This window comes from Pelodiscus sinensis, chromosome 8 (assembly GCF_049634645.1).
Source record: "Pelodiscus sinensis isolate JC-2024 chromosome 8, ASM4963464v1, whole genome shotgun sequence".
NCBI classification, from domain to species: domain Eukaryota; kingdom Metazoa; phylum Chordata; order Testudines; family Trionychidae; genus Pelodiscus; species Pelodiscus sinensis.
Genome location: NC_134718.1, coordinates 18,353,212 through 18,372,941, shown reverse-complemented (window position 1 = coordinate 18,372,941; position 19,730 = coordinate 18,353,212). Strand labels below are relative to the sequence as shown.

Sequence of the window (19,730 nt, the reverse complement as noted above, 5' to 3'; positions counted from 1 at the left end):
CGAGGCACTGGAGCCGCGACTCGGAGGCTGGCGGCGCGCGAGGGCGGCGGTGTCCCGAGGGCGCGAGCTCCAGCGAGCCCGTCTGGCAGCGGCGGTTGCGCGCTCCGCCCCCGCGGTGCTGGCTGGGGCCGTTGGCTGCCGTGATTGGAGTCCCGCTCGCGCAGGCCGAGGGCTCGGGCCGCTGTCGGAGTTTGCGCCGCGCCCCCCGCCCGGCCGGGGGAGGCCGGAGCCGCTCGGAGGGTGACACGGAGCGAGCGCAGCCGGGAGCATGACGGACCCTCGCGGCGGGTGAGTGCGGCCGGGGTGTCCGGCGAGACGGAGGCCCAGCGCGTTCGCGGGGCCCGTTGTGCCGCGGCGGCCCGTGGCTGTCGGGGAACGTGCCCGCGGGCTGCCCTGGGGGGCACGTTCCGCGGTGAGGGCCGCGCGCGCCGGGCGCCAGCTGTGGCCGGGCCCGTCCCAGCGGGAGTGCGCCGCGGGGCGGGCCCTGCTTGCGCCGCCGCAGCCGGGGTGCCCCCCGTCCCGTCCCGTCCTTGTGCGGGGCAGCGCGGCGCGGCCTGACGTGACTCCCAACAGCAACGTCCCCCTCGCCCCGGCTGCCCCGCTCGCGGGGGGCTGGCGCCGCTCGGCGGGCAGGCCCCAGTGCGGCAAGTGTGCGCAGTGTGGGTGGGCCCTTGCCGTGACGCAGGGTCCCTGCGAGTCGGTGGGTCTCTGCCGGGGCACAGGAGGCGGCCGGCGAGAGGCCACTTTTGAGACTGGAGCTTTAAATGTTTCTCTGCGACGACGCCTTCTCCCCACCCCCCATTTTGTGTTGCAGTTTCAGGCTGGGTGTTACGCGAGCTATAGTGGTGCAAGAGGAGTAACCGTGTAGTCACTGACGCTGCTTAGTGAGGGGCCTTGAATTTCTGGGTGCGAGAGGTGGCTTTGAGCGAAGTTGTGTTCCACCGTTTCTGTTAAGCCCGTAGTAATTCAACAGTTAAATAGTAAAGTATTGAATAGTTTCTTTATTTCGGAGAAAGGGCTTGTTAGGTTTTAGGATGCACATTTGTGTAACTGACTACGACGTCTAGAAGAAAGGGTTTGGCTAAACAATAGAGCCCCAGAATCGTTAAAATGTGCAGGATTTAGAGTAGATTCTGCAGGGAGAAGCAGTATTGCAGAATCTAAATCCAGCAGGTTCACCTGTCTGCACATGAGAAGTTGATCATTTTATTATATTAATTTCTTGTAGAGGATGAAAAGTCTGTTTTGAGAATACATATTTAAGCTGATAACATTTCACCGAAAGAAACTTATATGTGATAAGAGCTGTCATTGGCTGTAGCATTGCACAACAGTGCTGCTGCACATCCAGCTATTTATAAATATAGTTAATGATCAAAGTACTGTATGTTGCACCTCAAAATCTATGATTAAAATTTGGTGGAAAGATATTCATCTTTTTTTATCAAGGTAACATTTTTGACATAGTTTATCAGATGCATATTTTATACTACAAATACTTAAAGTCTGCAGTAGGGATTGAGTTTTCGTAAATACTCAATAAGAGCAAGTACCTGCATCTGTGGATGTATATCTTAGTAGGTGCTGTTTGATCTTCGTTCAACATAGAAAATTAATGTATTTAATACAGCTAGGTTCCTATAACTTTCAAAAGGAAAACTTACCCTCTTCAGTGTTTATGAAAGAAGACTTAACTCCCCAACCTTGTGTAATTTTTAGATTATATTTTAACCGATGAAATTCAGTCAAGTATTTTTAAATTTTATCTCAAAGATATTTCAAATGATTTTCAATAATAAAAGCCCCATATATAATGAAATTCTAATCTTCTGCAGATATAGTTACATGAACCACAAAAATACATCATGCATCTAACAAGGTGGAATTTTTTACCCATGAAAGCTTATGCCCAAATAAATCTGTTTTTACAATGCTACAGAACTCCTTGTTTTTGCAGATACAGACTTCCATCCCCTCTGATATTAGTCACAAATATTGACTGGAGTAAAACTTTTAAGGGGCATGTGTTTTTTCCTTAGTTCCAGTATTCTGGAATGAAGAGAATAAAAATGTATGTATGCTGATTAGGGATGTTATGGGTAGTCGATTATACAATTAACCGATAAGTGTTGGCTTATTGATTAATCTTGTAGACTATATGTATCCCCCCCCCCCCCTTGCTGTATCAGAGGCAGCAAGGAGGGGAAGAAGGAGCCAGTGCTAGGGGGAAACTGCTTAAAAGCACTGGCTCCGCAGTGCCAACTGCCCTCCCCTTCCTTTCCACATTGCTGCCTCGGTCAGGGGCAGCAGCCAGGGAGGGGACAGAGGAAGCTCCCACGAAGCAGCCTCTGCAGAGGATCCAAGGTCCTCGGTGGTAGCTCCTGTCTGCGGGGGTCTGAGCTCCCTGCAGTCTGGCTACTGCTGGGCTAGCCTCTGTCTGTGGCCATTCTGGGCCACAGTGGACAGAGGCTGCTTTGCAGCAGCCTCCCCTTCTTCTCCCCCTCCCCCTGCCCTACAGCAGCCTCTGTCCATAGGGAGCTTGGACTCCTGCAGACACAGAGGCAGCAGCACAGGGTGGCAGGCAGCCAGTCTGCATGGTGAGCTGTTTTTTAAATGGCTTTCTCTTAGAGAGGCAGCAATGAGGGGTGGCAGGTGGTCCCTGGGAGTGAGGCTGGGTGCACACTGGCTGATGGCGCTGCCCCTGGGGATTATCAAATAGTCGTGTAACCACAAACATTTCATGCAGTTACACAACTGTTCATTTACACGATATCTAACATCCCTAATTCTGATATTATCTTAGTGGTTCTTTTTCTTCCAGTTTGTGTGGATACAAAACCAACTATTCTTAAACAATTTTCTGCTGGGTTTAGGCTTTCTGATTGTTATTTTTCATAGGTTTTTTGGGGGGTAGTGGGTGCAGGTATTGAGTCAGAATTGTTCTGAGTTGTGGTAAGATCTTGTTCTTGTCCATGGCAGATGAGAAGAGGTATATATATATATATTTTTAATTGCCCTAGTAAAATGTCCATCATAGATGAATGGTGCTACTCCTTATGAGTGTTTGGTAGTGGATATGGAGAGGCTTTTGAATGAGCAGGAGACTGCAGCCTGCCCACTGCACTTTTTCTGACATGAGTTCTTCAAACTATATCACAGAGAATATTGTTTTGGATTTTGGTTTAATATAAAAACCCTTCCCAGTTATATTTATTGTATTGGTTCATTGTGAAGCAAGGTATAGGCCGTGTAGGTATGTAGTGTTAAAATATGTTCAGTGAAGTATTTGTTAAACATGCACATTCACTTCTATTTTAAAAAATAAAATAGTGAAACACTTTGTGTAGACTACACTTACAAAATGGATTTCAAAAGATTTTATTGATAGTACCCATGGTAGATTTAGTGAACTTCAGTTTTGTCCTTCATATCTCTTAGCTTGCTATCTGAAAATTTCCATGGCTTTTCATGCTGTAGAAGGCCAGAAATGTTGTCTCCACAAGATCAGAGGTGCAGTTCTCGTGCACAAAAGGGAAGGAAAGCATAGTTCAAGGGGTGTGCCATCTACTGCATATTCTAGTCTCATTTGTCAAGAGAAACAGATCCTAGTTCACTAACCTCCTTGAAAAAAATCCGTCCTCACCCCCACTTCTCTTCATGGCTGGCATCTTCGGATGAATGGAAGTCTATTTTCCCAATAGCAGATATCCAACTATGAATCATTCTAGTTGTAGGAATGAATACAGGACCTTTATGGCATGACTCATTCATTGAAAGGGACTGATAGGACAGTGGAGTTTAAAAATATGTAAATCTTCCAGATGTTCTGTGTGAAGTTGCAGATAGGGAGTTCTCCCTTACTGCAATCTCTGGGAGTTTTGTGAGAGGTTCTGTCCATATTGATAGGTGTTAAGAGATTACTTCCTCCCTTTCCCACTTCTCTTGCTTGAACTACACAGACTGATAAACTGAAATGCAAGACAGGTATTGTATTGAGACTCATTGGACTTATGGGTATAATGTTGAGAATTTGTATAGATTGTAGTGGTTAATGTGAGAAGATTGGGGATCTTACAAGTACTTACATTACTATAGTCAAACTTGGAATAATTCAATTTTTATTTTTCTAATTGACAATTTTTAAGATTTTTTTTATGTATATCTATTTAAATTTTCACAATTGTGGGAAATTATGGCAGGATCAGATAATGTATTCTATGATGAAATAATTACTGAGATTCAGAACTTTAGTTTTGTGCTAGTTAACACAAATTTTCAACATGTCAAAATTCTAAAAATAAATATCCTTAAATTGTATACTGATAATGTCTCAAACATTTTCCTTTCTGTTCTTATCAGTAAATCGATTATTACTGATGGATTTTTTTTGGCAGTTTGTGTGTGTGTGTCATGAAATAAACCTTTATGGACATTTATCGACACAAATCTAATCCTTTCAAGCCTAGCTGGAGTTGTGAGATGCACCAGATCTCATCAGAACTCCATTATGCTGAGGGTTCTGTTCAAACATTGTGGGACACACAATATCAGTCTCTAGGATTTTAAATCTTATAAATGTATATAGCTGATCTTAATATTCATACTTTAACTTCAGTAGTGTTGGGGGATTTTAAAAATAACAAAAAGGTTAAATAACAAAATAAATAATTATACGAATATCAGGGAGGGGAAATATTTTTCCAGATTAGAACCACTAAAAACAATTACAATTCTGGAGAGGATCATTTTATAAAATGCAATTAAATACTGTATAACTGCATCCTCTCATAGGCTTATGCAGAAAAAAATAACAAGTCTTTTCTGTTGTGGAAAGGAAAGTAATACCCTTTAAATGCAATTTCAATATGCCACCAGCTGATTCAAACTCTTCTGTAGGAAGAAAAAAAAAAGCTTCTTAAAGCTATTCCTTCACCTTTTCAGTAGTTTTTCAATTTGTGCAACTATTGGTTGCCTAATGATACACTAGGGGGCCGCCCCCCTGCTCGCTATGCTTGCCATCCCCCTCTTGGCCCAGGGAAGGCTTGGGTCCGATGCTGCCCCAGCTCTCTCCCCACCTCCCCTGGCAGCCAGGGAGGGCCTGCTCCAGCTCATGTGCCACCTGCCCCCCGGCCTGCCATGGCTCATGCTTGGGCCCCCCACTATGGCCCTTCGTTTGTCCACCTTGGCCCTTTCTCGCTCCTCCCCGGCCCACTCCTGGCCTGCCCTGGCTCTTTCTCCTCTGGTCCACCCCTGCTCTTCCCTCCTCCCCCTACTGCTGGGCAGATACACCAGCCCCGGCCCTCCCCCTGACCTAGGGTGTGTTTGAAGGGGGCTGGGGAGGCAGGAGGGGATGTGGCTCCTGCCCCCCCCCGAGCACCGGAGAAGGGGAGGCCTTGCATTTTCTGCCCCCTTCCCCCACCGGGAAAGGGGAGGCCACATGGCTCCCAGGGCTGTGTGGCTCATGGCTTCCACTCCCCACTCGGAGCACTGGTTAAGGAAGAAGCTGCATGGCTCCTGGGGCTGTGTGGCTCATGGCTTCTGCTCCCCCCTCTCCTTGGAGCACCAGGGAGTGGGGAGGGGAAAGGCTGTGCAACTCCTGGGAGCTTGTGGCTTCTCCCTCTTCCCTCCCCCTTGCCTCGGAGCACCAAGAAGGGGGAAAGAAAGAGGCTGTGTGGCTCCTGGGGCCATGTGGATTGTGGATTCTACCGTGCTCCCCCCCCCCCCTTCCCCCCAGCTGGAGCACAGGGGAGGGAGGCTGGGGCAACACACTGCCCCAGCCTCACACTTGCCTGGAAGGGCAGTGTAGGGCTGTGGGCGAGGAGGCCAGTTAGTGGGGAAGTCTGCCAGTGGAGCTGATGGTGAGAGGCCATTTGGGAGGGCTTGGATTTGGGGGCTTGGCAATGCAAATTGACTTATGATGTCACTTCGTTGTCCCACAAGAAAAAATATTTAGAGAGAGATTTCAGGTAACTACTTCACTGTGCTTTTTATAGTAAATATATTAAATTAAGTAGAGGTCATTTAAACATTTCTCAATTTGTGTTCAAATAATTGTTTTAGGTGTAATATCCCCTAGATGTCATTAAAATATTTAATAATCTTTGCCAACACATCACTGGAAAGCTTTGGTGTAAAAGATAGAGGTAGTTGCAGTTACTGTTCATGTATCTACTATCTCAGCTTTTTGAAAATGTGATAACTATTATATTGTGACTGATAAAATACAAGCATTATTGTAACAAGCGTATGGAAAAACAAATTACACCAAAAGTGTAGCAAATTACACATGGCAGTGTTGGCTTTTTTTCCCTCTTGACATGTATTTCGTGTCTGTCAGAGCTGAGAGAATTTTATTTCTCATATTACACCCATAACCTGTGTGGTCCTGAATCATTGAGCCACAGTTTTTTCTTGTGGAAAATAACTAGTTCAGGCTCTTTTCAGAGACTTGACTTCTGCTGTTTAAGTTTAAGGATATGATCCAAAACTCACTGAAGTCCGTGAACAGACTCATTGATGTCAACGGGTTTTGGAGTAGACCCCATCTACCTCTGTTTCTCCTACTCTGAAAAAGAGAAACATGCCTTTCTGGAGTAATACTGGTCAGTGTGAGTACTTCATATTTTCCATGTCCCTTTTCTCTTTCCTGTTACACCGTTGAGACTTTAATTTGAGAGAATCTCAGTGTAGTAGGTTTGCAGCCAATAAGGCTTTGCAAACTAATATGTGCCTTTCTTTTCACTATGTTAGGAACTTAGAATATGTGGGTGCTGCAGAGAGGCAGGCAGTGTTTTGTGGGGCAAGAAATCTTGGAGGAGAGAGCACCTCTCATTGCTTTCTAGTGATCCTGTTTGCTGATAGGAAAGAATGGAGGTTCAAAAAGGAGATGTTACATATTTTCCTAAAGCAATAATGACTTTGGAGTTAGAGAGACATAGGTGAAAATACTTCCTTGAAACAAGGAAGACGTAGTCATGGGAAATGAATGGTGTATACAGGGCTGGGGTTGGAAATAAACAGAAAGCCATGAAAAAGTTATATCAGTTAATCAGAGGTACCCATTTTTTCCCTTCGGTGCAGGGGTGGCAGACCTTTATTGGGCCGGGGCTGCTGAACCACGAAAAATCAGTCAGGAGTCACACAAGTGAGAAGCAAACCAAACAACCCCCCCCCCCACCCCCAAACAAATCCTCACTAATGTGGCTGGCCCCTAGCTGAGAAGGAGAAAGACGCTCCTCACATTGCCCTTGCACACCAGAGTTTATAGGGGCCCAGGCTAGTAGATTTTGTGTGTTCCAATCCTGGGGATTGGAGAGGTGGCAGGGGGCTGGAGTACTAGCATGGGCTCCCTAATGCTGGAGAGGGGAGAGTTCTGAGCCTCAGGGGCCATAGGTTCCCCAGTCATGCTTTAATGGGAAGTACGGGTCTCTTGATAACTCCTTGAATGGGGCCTGAAAACCTTGCTGCATCCCTGTGGGACCAAGCAGTGGCCTAAGTATTTGAAGATTAATTCCCAGTCAATTTAAGTTCTGACAGCTGGTAATTAGGGATGTAAAATTAACCGATTAAGTGGGATCTGGGCGGGGAATTTCTCCAGTTTGGCTAGAGTATAGCCCATGAGGCTTCTGGTCCCAGACTTGTAGTGGGACTGCTGCCACTGGCTCCCAGCACCCATGCAGGGTCTGGGGCTGCCACCAGCTGAATAAGCTTCTGCCTGTTGGGTTGCCAGGCCAGCTGCAGACAGAGCCTGCTCCAGATGCTAGAGCAACCCCTGTCCAGGCTGGCTCTTGCTACATCTCAAAGCAGAAGCGCCCTTATCGACTAATTGAATAGTTGATGGAAATTCCATCGACTATTTGATTAGTTTAATCTAATTTTAACCTCCCTACAAAGAACCCTGAAATACAACCCTCCCCCAAGAGGACAGTTTTTGCTCAGACCTGAGCCTCTGTTGAACTACCTGATTTTTGTTTTGCCTGTGGAGGTGCTACACCCTCCTAACCCTCTTAAAATGTACAACTTTTTCTAAATTTAAAACATTTTTGTATTTGAAAATTACTTTGGCATAATGAACTAAAACAAGAGGGGAAACTGAGGGAGGTCAAAAAACAGATGGAAAGAGAAAATCTGAAACAAGAAACAAGAAATAATGAAATCTAAATACTGAAGTTAATACATCTGCTCAGCAGCTGTGCATTCCTTATCCAAAGGTTCTGTAACAGAACTAGCATTTGAAACTTTAAGAGGAGGATGTTTTACTAATGATATAGAGTACATTTTATTTGCAATGATAATATGTATTATCTAAAGTCTGTGTGGAGGAGGGGAATTAAGGTGAGATCTGAATTCCCTCTCAGTCATTCACAGCTGACTGATATCTTCCTCCCAGATATTTTACTGGAATTATGTAATTCTGTTAATTTATTCCCCATGGTTCTTTTCACTTAATCTTGTTTTTTTTTTTAATTTGGGAAGTAATATTTAAATTAAAATTAGAATTACATGGAATAATTGATCACTAGACACACAGGAATTTGTCATCCTGGACCAGAATTTTGCTCTACCTGCTCCACTGTTGACTCCAATAGCGGTTAGCACCAGATGTGTCTGTGGAAAGTGCAAGAAATATTACACAAGAGCAGCTGTGGATAACTAGTCTCCTGGGAAGTTTTGTCCTAACCCCCAATAGTTAGAACAGGCCTGCACAACTCGGAAAGCGGTGAGGGCCATATTGCTCCAAAGAAAACCGCTGCGGACCACAAGGAGGGATGCTCTCCCAAAAAATACTGAACACGCTGAAAATTTTTGTCGTGCAAAAAAACCAAACAAACCCCACGCATGTCTTCATTTCCCCCCCTGGCATTTGTGTCTCCTGCACCCTGCCCCTCGGTGCCTTCCTCTTTCTCCTGACCTGACCCCTCCCCTCAGCACAAGCCCCTTCCCCTCCTCTACCTGGCTTTTGCCTTCCAGTTTGCGGGGCTGCCGGAGCCTTTTTGAATCTGGCAGTCACCAGCCGTGAAGTCACAACGCCACGCCACGCCAGCGTCCTGGCATCTGCTGGCATCCCGCCCTCTGGCTCGCGCCCCACCTCTTCGCGCCGGAGCTGCATGCAGGAGCCCGGTGACAAGAATCGCCGCACTTCCCCCTCCCCAGTGGCGCTCCGCTCCTCCGCCCGGCTGGTGGAACGGATGGGGCCGCACTGCCTGTAGTTGGCATGGTCCACACAGGGAGCCCCTGCAGGCTGCATGCGGCCCTTGGGCCGTATGTTGTGCAGGCCTGAGTTAGAAGTTGGTTGAAGTCTTAACATATTGTGTAAAATTTCAAACTGTTGTTTGAATACGCCTATAAGATGTAATGTATTGATGAATTATGAATGTATCTCATTATAACAGTAATAGAAATGAAATTGCTCCTATTCTAGAGCTGCATTAATTTGCTTTTGTGTTCACTAATAGTTTCCGAGTTCACTTTGTTATTAGGGTTGTTAAGATGCATTTATTATGGTAAATGTGTAACCACTGAAAATTTCAGCTGTTTTGGGGTATTTTTTTCCAGAAGGATCCCATCGTGCTTTACAAATTAATAGGTAAGGCTTGAAAAGCTTACATGACAGTAGGAAGGGTTAAAAATGCCTGTGCTACCAGGCTCGCCACGAGTGAATCACTTGTATTCAATTGCAACAATTTTTGCAATCAATTTTTGTTTTAAAAATACAACTTACAACATCTCTTGTATGTATATCTTTCTGTATCAGGCAACTAGTATTACTCTGTTACCCTTCTTCTAACAGTTGGTGTACCTTTTTCTTAAAGTGTCTTTGCTCTTCTTGCATCCCCTTGGTTTGTCTAGATTAGGGATGTTAACGTGTAGCCATTTACACGACTATCAGAGGCAGCAGCATGCAGGAGGGGAGACAGAAGTGGTACTCATAGGAGCACCTCTAGAGAGTCAGCAGTGCAGGGGATGGGGGTTGGGCGGTAGCCGATACACACAAGAAGCCGGCTTTCAAGCTGTGCATACTAGGTCCTGCCACCCCTCATGCTGCTGCCTGTGTCCGAGGCAGTTGGGGAGGAGAGAGAGGGTCAGGCAGAAGCTGGTGCTCATGGGGAGCCAGCTTCCCATGAGCACCAGCTCCCACCTGCCTCCCTGTGAGTAAACATGTAACCACTAAAAATGTTAGCAGTTGCACATTTACACAAATACACTATTTTTTAACATCTCTAGATTACAAAAGATATATAAAGATAGGTTTAGCTAACATGATCTAGTCTTTAATGTAGACTCAGATCAGTATCTTCTGCCACCACATAGCTCTTCAGGGTTGACCCTTGTGGTAATGAAAAAATGGGATTAGTCATCATGGACCATGCACTTTTTCTTATCTAAAAAAAGTCCATAGATATTTTTCCCTATATAATTTTCTCCTATTTCTTTGACCTTGCCTTACATTGCTTCTCCAGATTTGACTTTCAGAATACTGTATTTGTTTTCTAATTTGTCCTGCCAGCCCCTCTCTCATCTGTCCTCAGATCCACCTCCTTCCTTATATGGTTTATAAACTTTTACAGTTAAGTAATAGAGGACTAAATATACTAGCTAGAACATCAAGTGGTATTCCCCCTACTGACTGAGAGAAACTTTCAAATTTGAACTAACTTCACTCCCAACTTTTAGAAAAGGGGAGAAAATGGGAATTCTTGTCACATTACTGTTGTTGGATATGGGAGCTCCATTTTTATCAGCTTTCCCAATATTCCATTAAAAAGCCAATAGACTGCTGGAAGAGAGCACTATATCTCCAATCCATTTGACTATTTGTTTACTATTTAACACTCTCCCAACTTATTACCCCACTTCCATTTTTTTGGCTGATGTGACGGATGTATTCATTGCTCTGCCCCCTACATCCTCTGTTTTAATCATCCTACCTAATAAAATAACCCCAATGTCTGCCAAAAATAGGGTCAGCAAAGTAGCAGTAGAATTAAACTGACATGATTGTTATTTTTGTTGAGGTCTACAAAGTTTTTAATAGCAGCTATGAAAACAATCAAGACTGTAAGTCAATTTGTACTTTGCTGCAGTTGGCAAAGCTGTGGGCAATAGTGGAGGCTCTTAGGAGTTCTTTTTGGAGACTTAAGAAGAACTTGCATATCTATTAGACTAAGTTCATGTTTTTAATATTATCTTTCAAACCAGAAGCCTAGAATCATAAACATTGAAAGTTTTGATTTTTATCAAATTTGATGGTACTACTTGCTGTGAATGAATTTTTCAAATCCAGTTTGTTGTATCACTTCATACTGAGATGTGGCAATTTTAAGAATACTGTGCCCTAGTGAAACCAGGGAATTGAAAGATAAGTGTAATAATGCTGTTCATATAGGCAGCATTCAGCTCCAAGATCTCATGGATAGCCTTTCATGTCACTTGTGAAGGAGCATTTTACAAATGAAAACATAGGCAAAATAAAATTAAGTAATTTGTCTTGGATGATTTAAGGAGTCTGCCAGTGTCATGAATGAACTCAGATGTCCGACTTGTGTTAAAGAAACATAGAAGATTAGAGTTGAAGGAGACGCCAGAGGGTCATCTAGTCCAACTCCCCTGCTCAGTGCAGGACCAATCCCAACTAAATCATTACAGACAGAGCTTTGTCAAGGCTCACCTTAAAAAACTCTAGGGATGGACACTCAACCACCTCCCTAAGCAACCATTCCAGAGCTTCACCACCCTCCTAGTAAAATAGTGTTTTCCTAATTTCCAACCTAGATCTCCCCCACTGCAACTTGAGACTACTGATTGTTGTTCTGTCATCTGCCACCACTGAGAATAGCCTGACTCCATTCTCTTTGAAAATACCCCTCATGTAGTTTAAGGCTGCTATCAAATCCCCCCTCATATTCTGTCCTTTCCCTCCTTCCTCACAGCTACCAAGGTGGATCAACAGCCTTTCTTTTAACATTTCTGTGGAATCTTTAATGATGAGGTAACTGGCTCTGTGGATAAGGGAAAGTCAGTGGATGTGATATACCTTGACTTTAGCAAAGTTTTTGATACGGTCTCCCACAATATTCTTGCCAGCAAGTTAAGGAGGTCTGGATTGGATAAATGGACTGTAAGATAGATAGAAACCTGGCTAGACTGTCGGGCCCAATGGGGAGTGATTAACGGCTCGATGTCAGGTTGGTGAGCTGTTTTTAGCGGAGTGCCCCAAAGCTTGGTTCTAGGAGCATTGCCAACAGATCTAGAGAAGTGATTTTTTTTCCTTTATTTGGCTCTGGTGAGGCCACATCTGGAGTATTGTGTCCAGTTCTGCATCTCCTCTCCCCGCCCCCACTATAGAAAGGATGTGGACACATTGAAGAGGGTCCAGCAGAGGGCAACCAGAATGATTAGGGGGCTGGAGCACATGACTTATGAAGAGAGGCTGAGGGATTTGGGCTTATTTAGTTTACAGAAGAGAAGAGTGAGGGATTTGATAGAGGTCTTCAACTTCCTGAAGGGTGGTTCTAAAGGGGAGGGAGATAGGCTATTCTCAATAGTGATGGGTGACAGATCAAGAAGCAATGGTCTTAAGTTATTCTAGATTGGATATTAGGAAAAACTATTTCCGTAGGGGGATGGTGAAGTCCTGGAATGGGTTACCTAGGGAGGTGGTGGAATCTCCATCCTAGAGGTTTTTAAGTCTCAGCTTGACAAACCCCTGGCTGAGTTGTTTTAGTTGGGATTGGTCCTGCTTTGGGCAGGGGGCTGGACTTGATGACCTCCTGAGGTCTCTTCCAGCTCTGTGATTCTATGATTTAATCATTACACATGGACTTGGATTTTGTTTCTCATCTTAAAGGTTACATCTTGAGTTCCACACTGCTCCTTAACTAAAGACCCAGAAGGAGTGTTGAATGATGCTGCAGAGAGAACAGTGCCATCTACTAAGTAATAGTTTCTGTGTCATCCTGATTTTTCTTGGAGTATTATCCAAATACAGATTCAAGTTCAGTCTGCTTAGCATAAGACCAGTTTAGGACTTCTTATAAATTGCTTAATAGCTATGTCAGTATAACATTTAGAGCTAATCAGTATTAAGTATTCTATCAAAATGGAGAAAAGAGCAGCATCAGTTTTTTCCTACCACCCTTGAGCAGGTTGACATCTTGGAAAATCTCCTCCTCCTCCTTTGAGTTCCATTGTTTGTTTGTTTTCAGCTGAATTATAACAACTATAATCTAAAGACATGCCTATATAGCTGCTGCAGTTCACACCACAGGCATGCAAATAGCAGTGTGTTCAAAAGTACTTCACTGTAACTTCAGTGTCTTGATGCTGTGGATGCAAACTGAAAGGTTCCTAGTTTGTATAATGTAATCATCTTCAGACATGATTTACATTAATGTGAACTAGTGAGCTTTTAGTTCATACCTACAGTGTCCTTATAGAGGACTTAGAGTGCAGCACTTCTGACATGCACCAGGAATGCTAGATACTGATTCATTCAATAATCATGTAACTGCACAAAATCATGGTATTTACAAGATTATTTGATAGTCCCCAGAGGCGGGCCCGGCAGCCAGCGCGCTCCTAGCCCCACTCCCTGGGAGCTCCTGGTCACCCTTTGCTGGTGCCTCTGATACCTGTTTCTCCCCCTCACCTCCTGTTCTACTTCCTCAGTGGGAGGCAGGGGGTGGTGGAGGCAGCTCTGCAAAGCTGGCATGCACAAAGAGCTGGTTTAACAGTCAGCTTCCCACAGATACCAGCTCCCACCTGCCCTCTCCAGCACGGTGGGGGGTGGGGGGAGGGAGGGAGACAGCTCGGTGAGATTGGGTACTTGTCGGGAGCCGCCTTAAAAGCCTCTGATACAGCAAGGGAGTGGAGTGTGTATAGTCGATAGTCTCGGCTTATTGGTTAATCCTTATTGGTTGGTTACTTGAATATATGCTAACATCCCTAATATGCACTGCTATTTGTTCCGCCATAGTCTAGTCTGAGGGTCTGTGTAGATATGACCTAGGCTAAGACATTAGCAGGAGCAATAAATACTTGGTGTTAATTGAGAGCTGCAGAGATATGTTGGTATACAAGTATCTTTGAGACTCATCTGTACAATGAGATATGTAGCTGTCTGCTACGCAGCTTCAGAGGATTCTTGGATATGGCAGAAGGATTCAGCAAACCTGGAACATAGAGTTCCTCCTATGATAAGCATAATTCAAGCAAAGACAAGTTTTGACTGGCAGTGTGATTACTTGTTCTAAGGGTGAGTTAGATTACAAATTGGAAAAAAAACCAAACAGTTGCTGATAAGAGGGTGATGGAGAGATGGTTCTTTAAGTGTAGGAGAAAACTTCTTTTCTCTATGAAGATATAAGATTAGAAATGAGAGACTCAAGTGAGGTCTAAAAAACAAAAATAGATGAATTTTTCAACATTCCTACTGTGGGAGACTGGCTGATTAAAGTTGTTTTTACTACAGCTTGTACAGATGACTTCTGCTTACCAGGGCTAAGGTGCTGTGTTTAAAAAAGCAGTATGCTTGTACCCTCTGTTGTAACTTGTTTTTGGCTGCCTTTGGAGTCAGAGATTGACAAAATATCTTTAAACTTGGCAACAGAAAGCTACTCTGGCCAAATCAGAGGATCTTCTAGTTATCTAGAAATCTTGTGCAGTTGAAAATTGGATGTTTAGTTTGTGTATTACACAACATTGGGGGGACTGATATCTTAAAACAATAGGTATTTGGAGAAGAAATGTCACCCCCGTTGCCCCCACACACGAATAAAAAAATTGGAACAGTGAAAATGTGGAGGATTGGCTTTTGTTGCAGCTAGACATATGGAGTTAAATACAAGCTTCACAATTAAATTGCATGAGGAGTAATCTAAAAATACAATGCTGAAATGTGTGGCCAGGTCAGAGGAATAATGATGAAGCCAGATGTTTGCATGTGTATGTAACCTCTTACAGATCCCTTCAAAACTAATGAAAACCAGATTCTCTATGAAATGGTTGTTAAAAATGGTACTTGGAGTGAAGTCCTGAAAACGCTGCTGGATTTGCACACCACCTTTTTGCATAGAATCATAATTTCGGAGGGATATTAGTTTGATGTTGTCCAGAATTGCCTCTAGGAGATGAGGAGAATGAGCTTTGTGGTACCGCACTTGCACAAGCACTGTTGGGATTCAGTTAACTTTTCCTCAAATTTATCATATGTAAGTTAAAATAGCTGCAGAAAGAGTATTTTGGTTACCTATTTCAGTGGTCTCTAACCTTTTTATGTGTGAGATCACTTTTTGAATTTAAGTACAATCCAAGATCTACCTGAAACCCAAATACCCTGGTAATTGTGCCTCTTCTTTGAGGCCCTGCCTCTGCTCACTCTGTCCTACTTCCCTTTCACCAGGCTGGGGCAGAGGGTTGGGTGCTCTGGCCTTGGATTAAGGGATCTGGGGTGGGAGAGGGGCTCTGAGCTGAGCTTGGGGCAGGCAGTTGGGGGTGCAGGAGGGAGTTCATGGCTGAGGTAGGGTTTCAGGATGTGGGCTCCAGCTGGGCACTGCTAACCTCAGGTGGCTCCTGGGTGATGGTGCAGTGGGGCTAAGGCAGGCTCACCCTCTGTCCTAGCCCTGCACCACTCACAAAAGCAGCCAGCAAACTCCATCCCAAGTCCTGCTGTGCTCCCTCTGTGCTCTGTGGAGATAGGATACAAAGTGGGAGAGGGGGCACCTTGACATCAGTGCCCGTCCTCTCCACTGCCCTGCACAGCAAGCAGGAGGCTCCTAATGGGACCGCTCCAAGGGAAAGGGCAGGAGATGTGCATTAGTGGGGGGAGGGGCAGCTGAAGATCCAGCACTTGATAACAATCTCTTCGACAAACCAGTCAGGATCACCTGAACTACTGGTTGGTGACCACTGACCTATCTTAATGTATTAAAGAAATGTCTGTCTGTCTGTCTAGCGAGAGTGATATGGATGAATTTATTCACTAACTTTATTCATGTAAGTACTGTCACGTATAGTTCAGTGAATTGTGCATATTGTTTATAGTAGCAGTTCAGGGTCCATGAGTCTGCTTATCAATGCCTTCCATTGGAACCACAGAACAGTTGTTCAGCAGCAGACAGGAGGTGCTGAGAGAGAGGGATATGTAATAGGGAAAGGCAAGGGTGGAGTGGGAATAAGTGAAATGAGGGATGCATTTGGGGCAGGGCAGAGTGGGAATGAGACTGGGAATGGGACTGAGGCTGAACAGGGTTTGGGCATCCATTAGGGATGTCAAATCCCATTTAATCAGCTAAGTGGTTAAATGTTAGGTTTGACTGGTTAACCAATTAAGTGGGAACCTGGGCAGTTACCTGTACACATTCCTACCATTCATAGGGAAAATTAAAAGCCAGGTTGGGGTCTGTGAAAAATTTTAAATAAAAATGGAGGCTCTTGGGTTGCTAAAATTTGAGAACTGCTAGTTTACTGCATCGTATTAATTTAAACGTTTTACAATAATAAAACTCATGAATGTTTGCCCCTCCAACTGAACAGTGTTCAAAGGGACTTGTATTACATAGAGATGTTAGCATATAGCCTTGTAAATGATTAACAGATAAGCCTGGGCTTATCGGTTAAGCCTAATAATAACATGCATTCCCCCCCTTGCTACCTCTGTATCAGAGGCAGCACAGGGGGTGGGAGGCAGGAGCACTGTATCCTATGGAGCCGCAGGCACCCTCCCCACTCCCCCCCCCCGTGCTGCTGCTTCTGATAGGCAGCAGCTCAGAGCATGAGGGGGAAGCCAGTACATGGCTGCCCTCACAGACCAGCTCCTGCCTGACACCCTGTGCTGCCGTGTCTGTATCAGAGCTGGCAGCGTGGAGTGGCAGGGAGCTCCCCAGGAGTAGGGCCAGGAGTGCACTGGCTCTTGCCCCTGCGGACTATGGACCGGTCTCCTTGTTCAGTTAGCTCCCCCCCTTTGGTAGTGTGTGGAGTGGTGGTGGAGGGGTTCCCTAGCCCAGTGAGCCCTGCAGAGATAGGTGCCCAGTCTCCTCCCCTCCTTGTCCTTTCCACACATGCTTCCTGTTTTCTGTGCCCTGCAGTGGAGTTGGGTGGTAGGGTGGGAATGAGGGAAGGGGGTTGAGGAAGTGGGAGAAGAGGCAATGAGGAAGGAATGCAGAGTGAGGGGAGAGGGATGGAAAAGAAAAGGGGATGAGGAATCGGGAGAGGGGAGAGCAGGAATTTGGCATGCAGTGTCCCCTCAGCAGCAGCTGGGGTTCCCTGGTTAACCCTCACTTTGACAAGCCATGTTCCCCTAAACCTGGACTCACCCAGCATGCTCCCAACACCCAGACCCCTACCCTGCTGAGCCCCACCAAGCTGCACCTGGACCTCCTATCCTATGAAGTCCCACTTCCTCAGCACCTGGACCCTACATCAAGCCCCACCTCTCCCCAACTTGTCCGCTGAGCTCAACCAGAGTCCCGTTGCCCCTATACCAGAACCCCCACCAAGTCCCTGTGTATCCAGATCTCCCACTGAGCCACTCACACCCAGACTACCCCACACCCGGATTCCCCTCCCCCCCCCCCACTGTAAGCCCCTCCTCACTTGGCCTGTGCTAGCTGAGCCTGCCCAGCCACACCTGGTATGCCTGGCAGAGAGGGGCGGGGCCAACCCTTATACTGGGTCAGGCTCAGGTGCAGCCTTACTGCCGAGTTCCTATACTGGGGGAGGCTGGAGTTTCAGGGTGATTTCCTCACGTCAATGCAGCCAGTGGCCTATGCACCCCTCTGCTGGAAATGTGAAGATCAGGAATTTTTTTATGTCCTTTTTGTCACAGACTTCCAATAGGACATTGGACCCATCATTTAAGGCTTGGTATCAAGGGGAGTTTTTCTACTGATTTAAAAAATACCCCCAGTGGATAAGGAACGTAATTATCCTGTGCCTCAGTTTCTCCACCCAAAAAAATGATGATAATTATAATACTTGCATGCTTCACAGGAATTTGTGTAAATTCATTGGTTTTAGTTTGGTGTTTTGATGTCATCAGACGGAAACTGCTGAGAAGTGCAGTTTTGCAAAGTAAATTTTGAAATTGTAAAAAAACTTCTGCTTTATTCCTGCAGTAGTCACTGCTCCTGGATTACAGGAGAATTTCAATTTGCGACTTTATAGGATGATGATTCCTCTCATTATGTGACGCTGGAGCAGCCTACCAGAAGGGGCGGGGTAGTGCAGGCAGGGCTCCATCTAGCCTCTCCCATCATCACTTTTCAGAGGGCTATTCAAAGATGCAGGTAGGACAGCCAGCCATATGCTGTGTGTGTGCTGCAGTGAGGTCTGGATCATTTGTGGCAGCAAGCTAACACAGGGTACCTGTTAAGTGGTACTGGGCAGAACAATAAATGGCCAGGAGGAATGGATCTCCCTCCACCTGGGCCAGAGGAGCCCTTCAGAGCTTTCTCACAGGTAAGCAGTGGTCTGAGCTGGGACAATTTGGTTTTTTTGGTTTGTTTTTTACTTGTTCAAATTCTGTGATGGTCGGGGGGGAGGGGAGGAGCGCTTGGTTGGGGAAGGCAGTGACCTTGAGTGGTGGGAGCCTGAGGAGAAAGTGGGGAGACAGTGGTAGGAGGGACATGGTGGAAAGGAAGAGAGAAGTTATTGGTAGAATAGGTCTCAGCACTGAAAAGTGATTGGGAGATTGATTATGTTCATATGGTGAGAACAGAGCTGGGGATTTGGTTCCTTCACTCCTGGGGATATTGGGTCTGCCAATCTGATACATAAAGTTGTCGTCGTCATCGTGCTGCCTCAGTAGGACACATTACTTTCTTGTATCTTGAGCTGAATTGGTGGTGGTGGTTAAAGCAGCAACCTGCCTATATTTTATTGGCATGTCCTTTGACAATTCTTATTCATTATCTGAGGTGCTTACTGCTGTTGAAACAATCAACATAGGAAGCTCTAAACTTGTTTGTGTGAAGAAGTAAAAATGAGATGCAACTTTTGCAGCCTGATTCCAGTCATTTTCTTCCTATCGGGGCAAATGCCAGCTGAAGGCAAGGCCTGACACGTTTGTGTGAAGAAAGGACAGAGATTTCTCAATTAACTTGAACTGGTGCTTGCCATTCTGTGTTCCCCAGGATCAATGAGAGGAGTTTGGGGCATTTGCAAGCTGCCTGCATATCAGCTATGAGGATATATAATTAATCTGTGACTGACATTTCTTATTCCCAAATTTAGTGCTGTTAATTAGCAGGGCTCGACAAATACACTCGCCTGCTCGCCTGTGGCGAGTAGATTTTGCCAGCTGGCGAGTACAGGGGCGGACTGGCCCGGTGGGCCGTTGTAACAGGCTGGCCGAAGCCCGCACTACGGGCAGCGCGGCCCCATCCGATCCTCCGGCCGGCGGAGGAGCAGAGCACTGCTGGGGAGGGGGAACTGTGGCAATTCTCAGCACCGGGCTGCCCGCGTGCAGCTGCGATGTGAGGAGGCGGGTCACCGGCAGACGATTTTAAAGGGCCGCAGCAGCTCGGCTCTGGCCGCGTGTCCCCGGCAGCTGACTGCGGCGCGTCCAGGCACTGCCCCCCTGGCTCCAGTTCTGCCACAACCCCAGCTCTCTCACTGGCGAGAGACTGCTCCCGGCCAACCACCCAGCTTGCTGTGCCTGCTCTGCGCCCCATCTGGCTCCCGCCACCCATTCCCCATGCCATCCTTCCACCCCGGATCCCCTGCTCTCCCTC

General features: G+C 45.9%; 1 protein-coding gene across 2 annotated transcripts in view; it reads left to right on the top strand.

Annotated features, from left to right (window-relative positions):
- The window catches only part of BMPR1A (bone morphogenetic protein receptor type 1A), a 175,357-nt gene continuing 155,627 nt past the window's right edge, over positions 1-19,730 (top strand). For both annotated transcript variants that reach the window (XM_075934831.1, XM_075934830.1), the window contains exon 1: positions 1-288. The gene's annotated coding sequence lies outside the window, so the exon portion shown is untranslated. The remainder of the gene's footprint in view (positions 289-19,730) is intronic.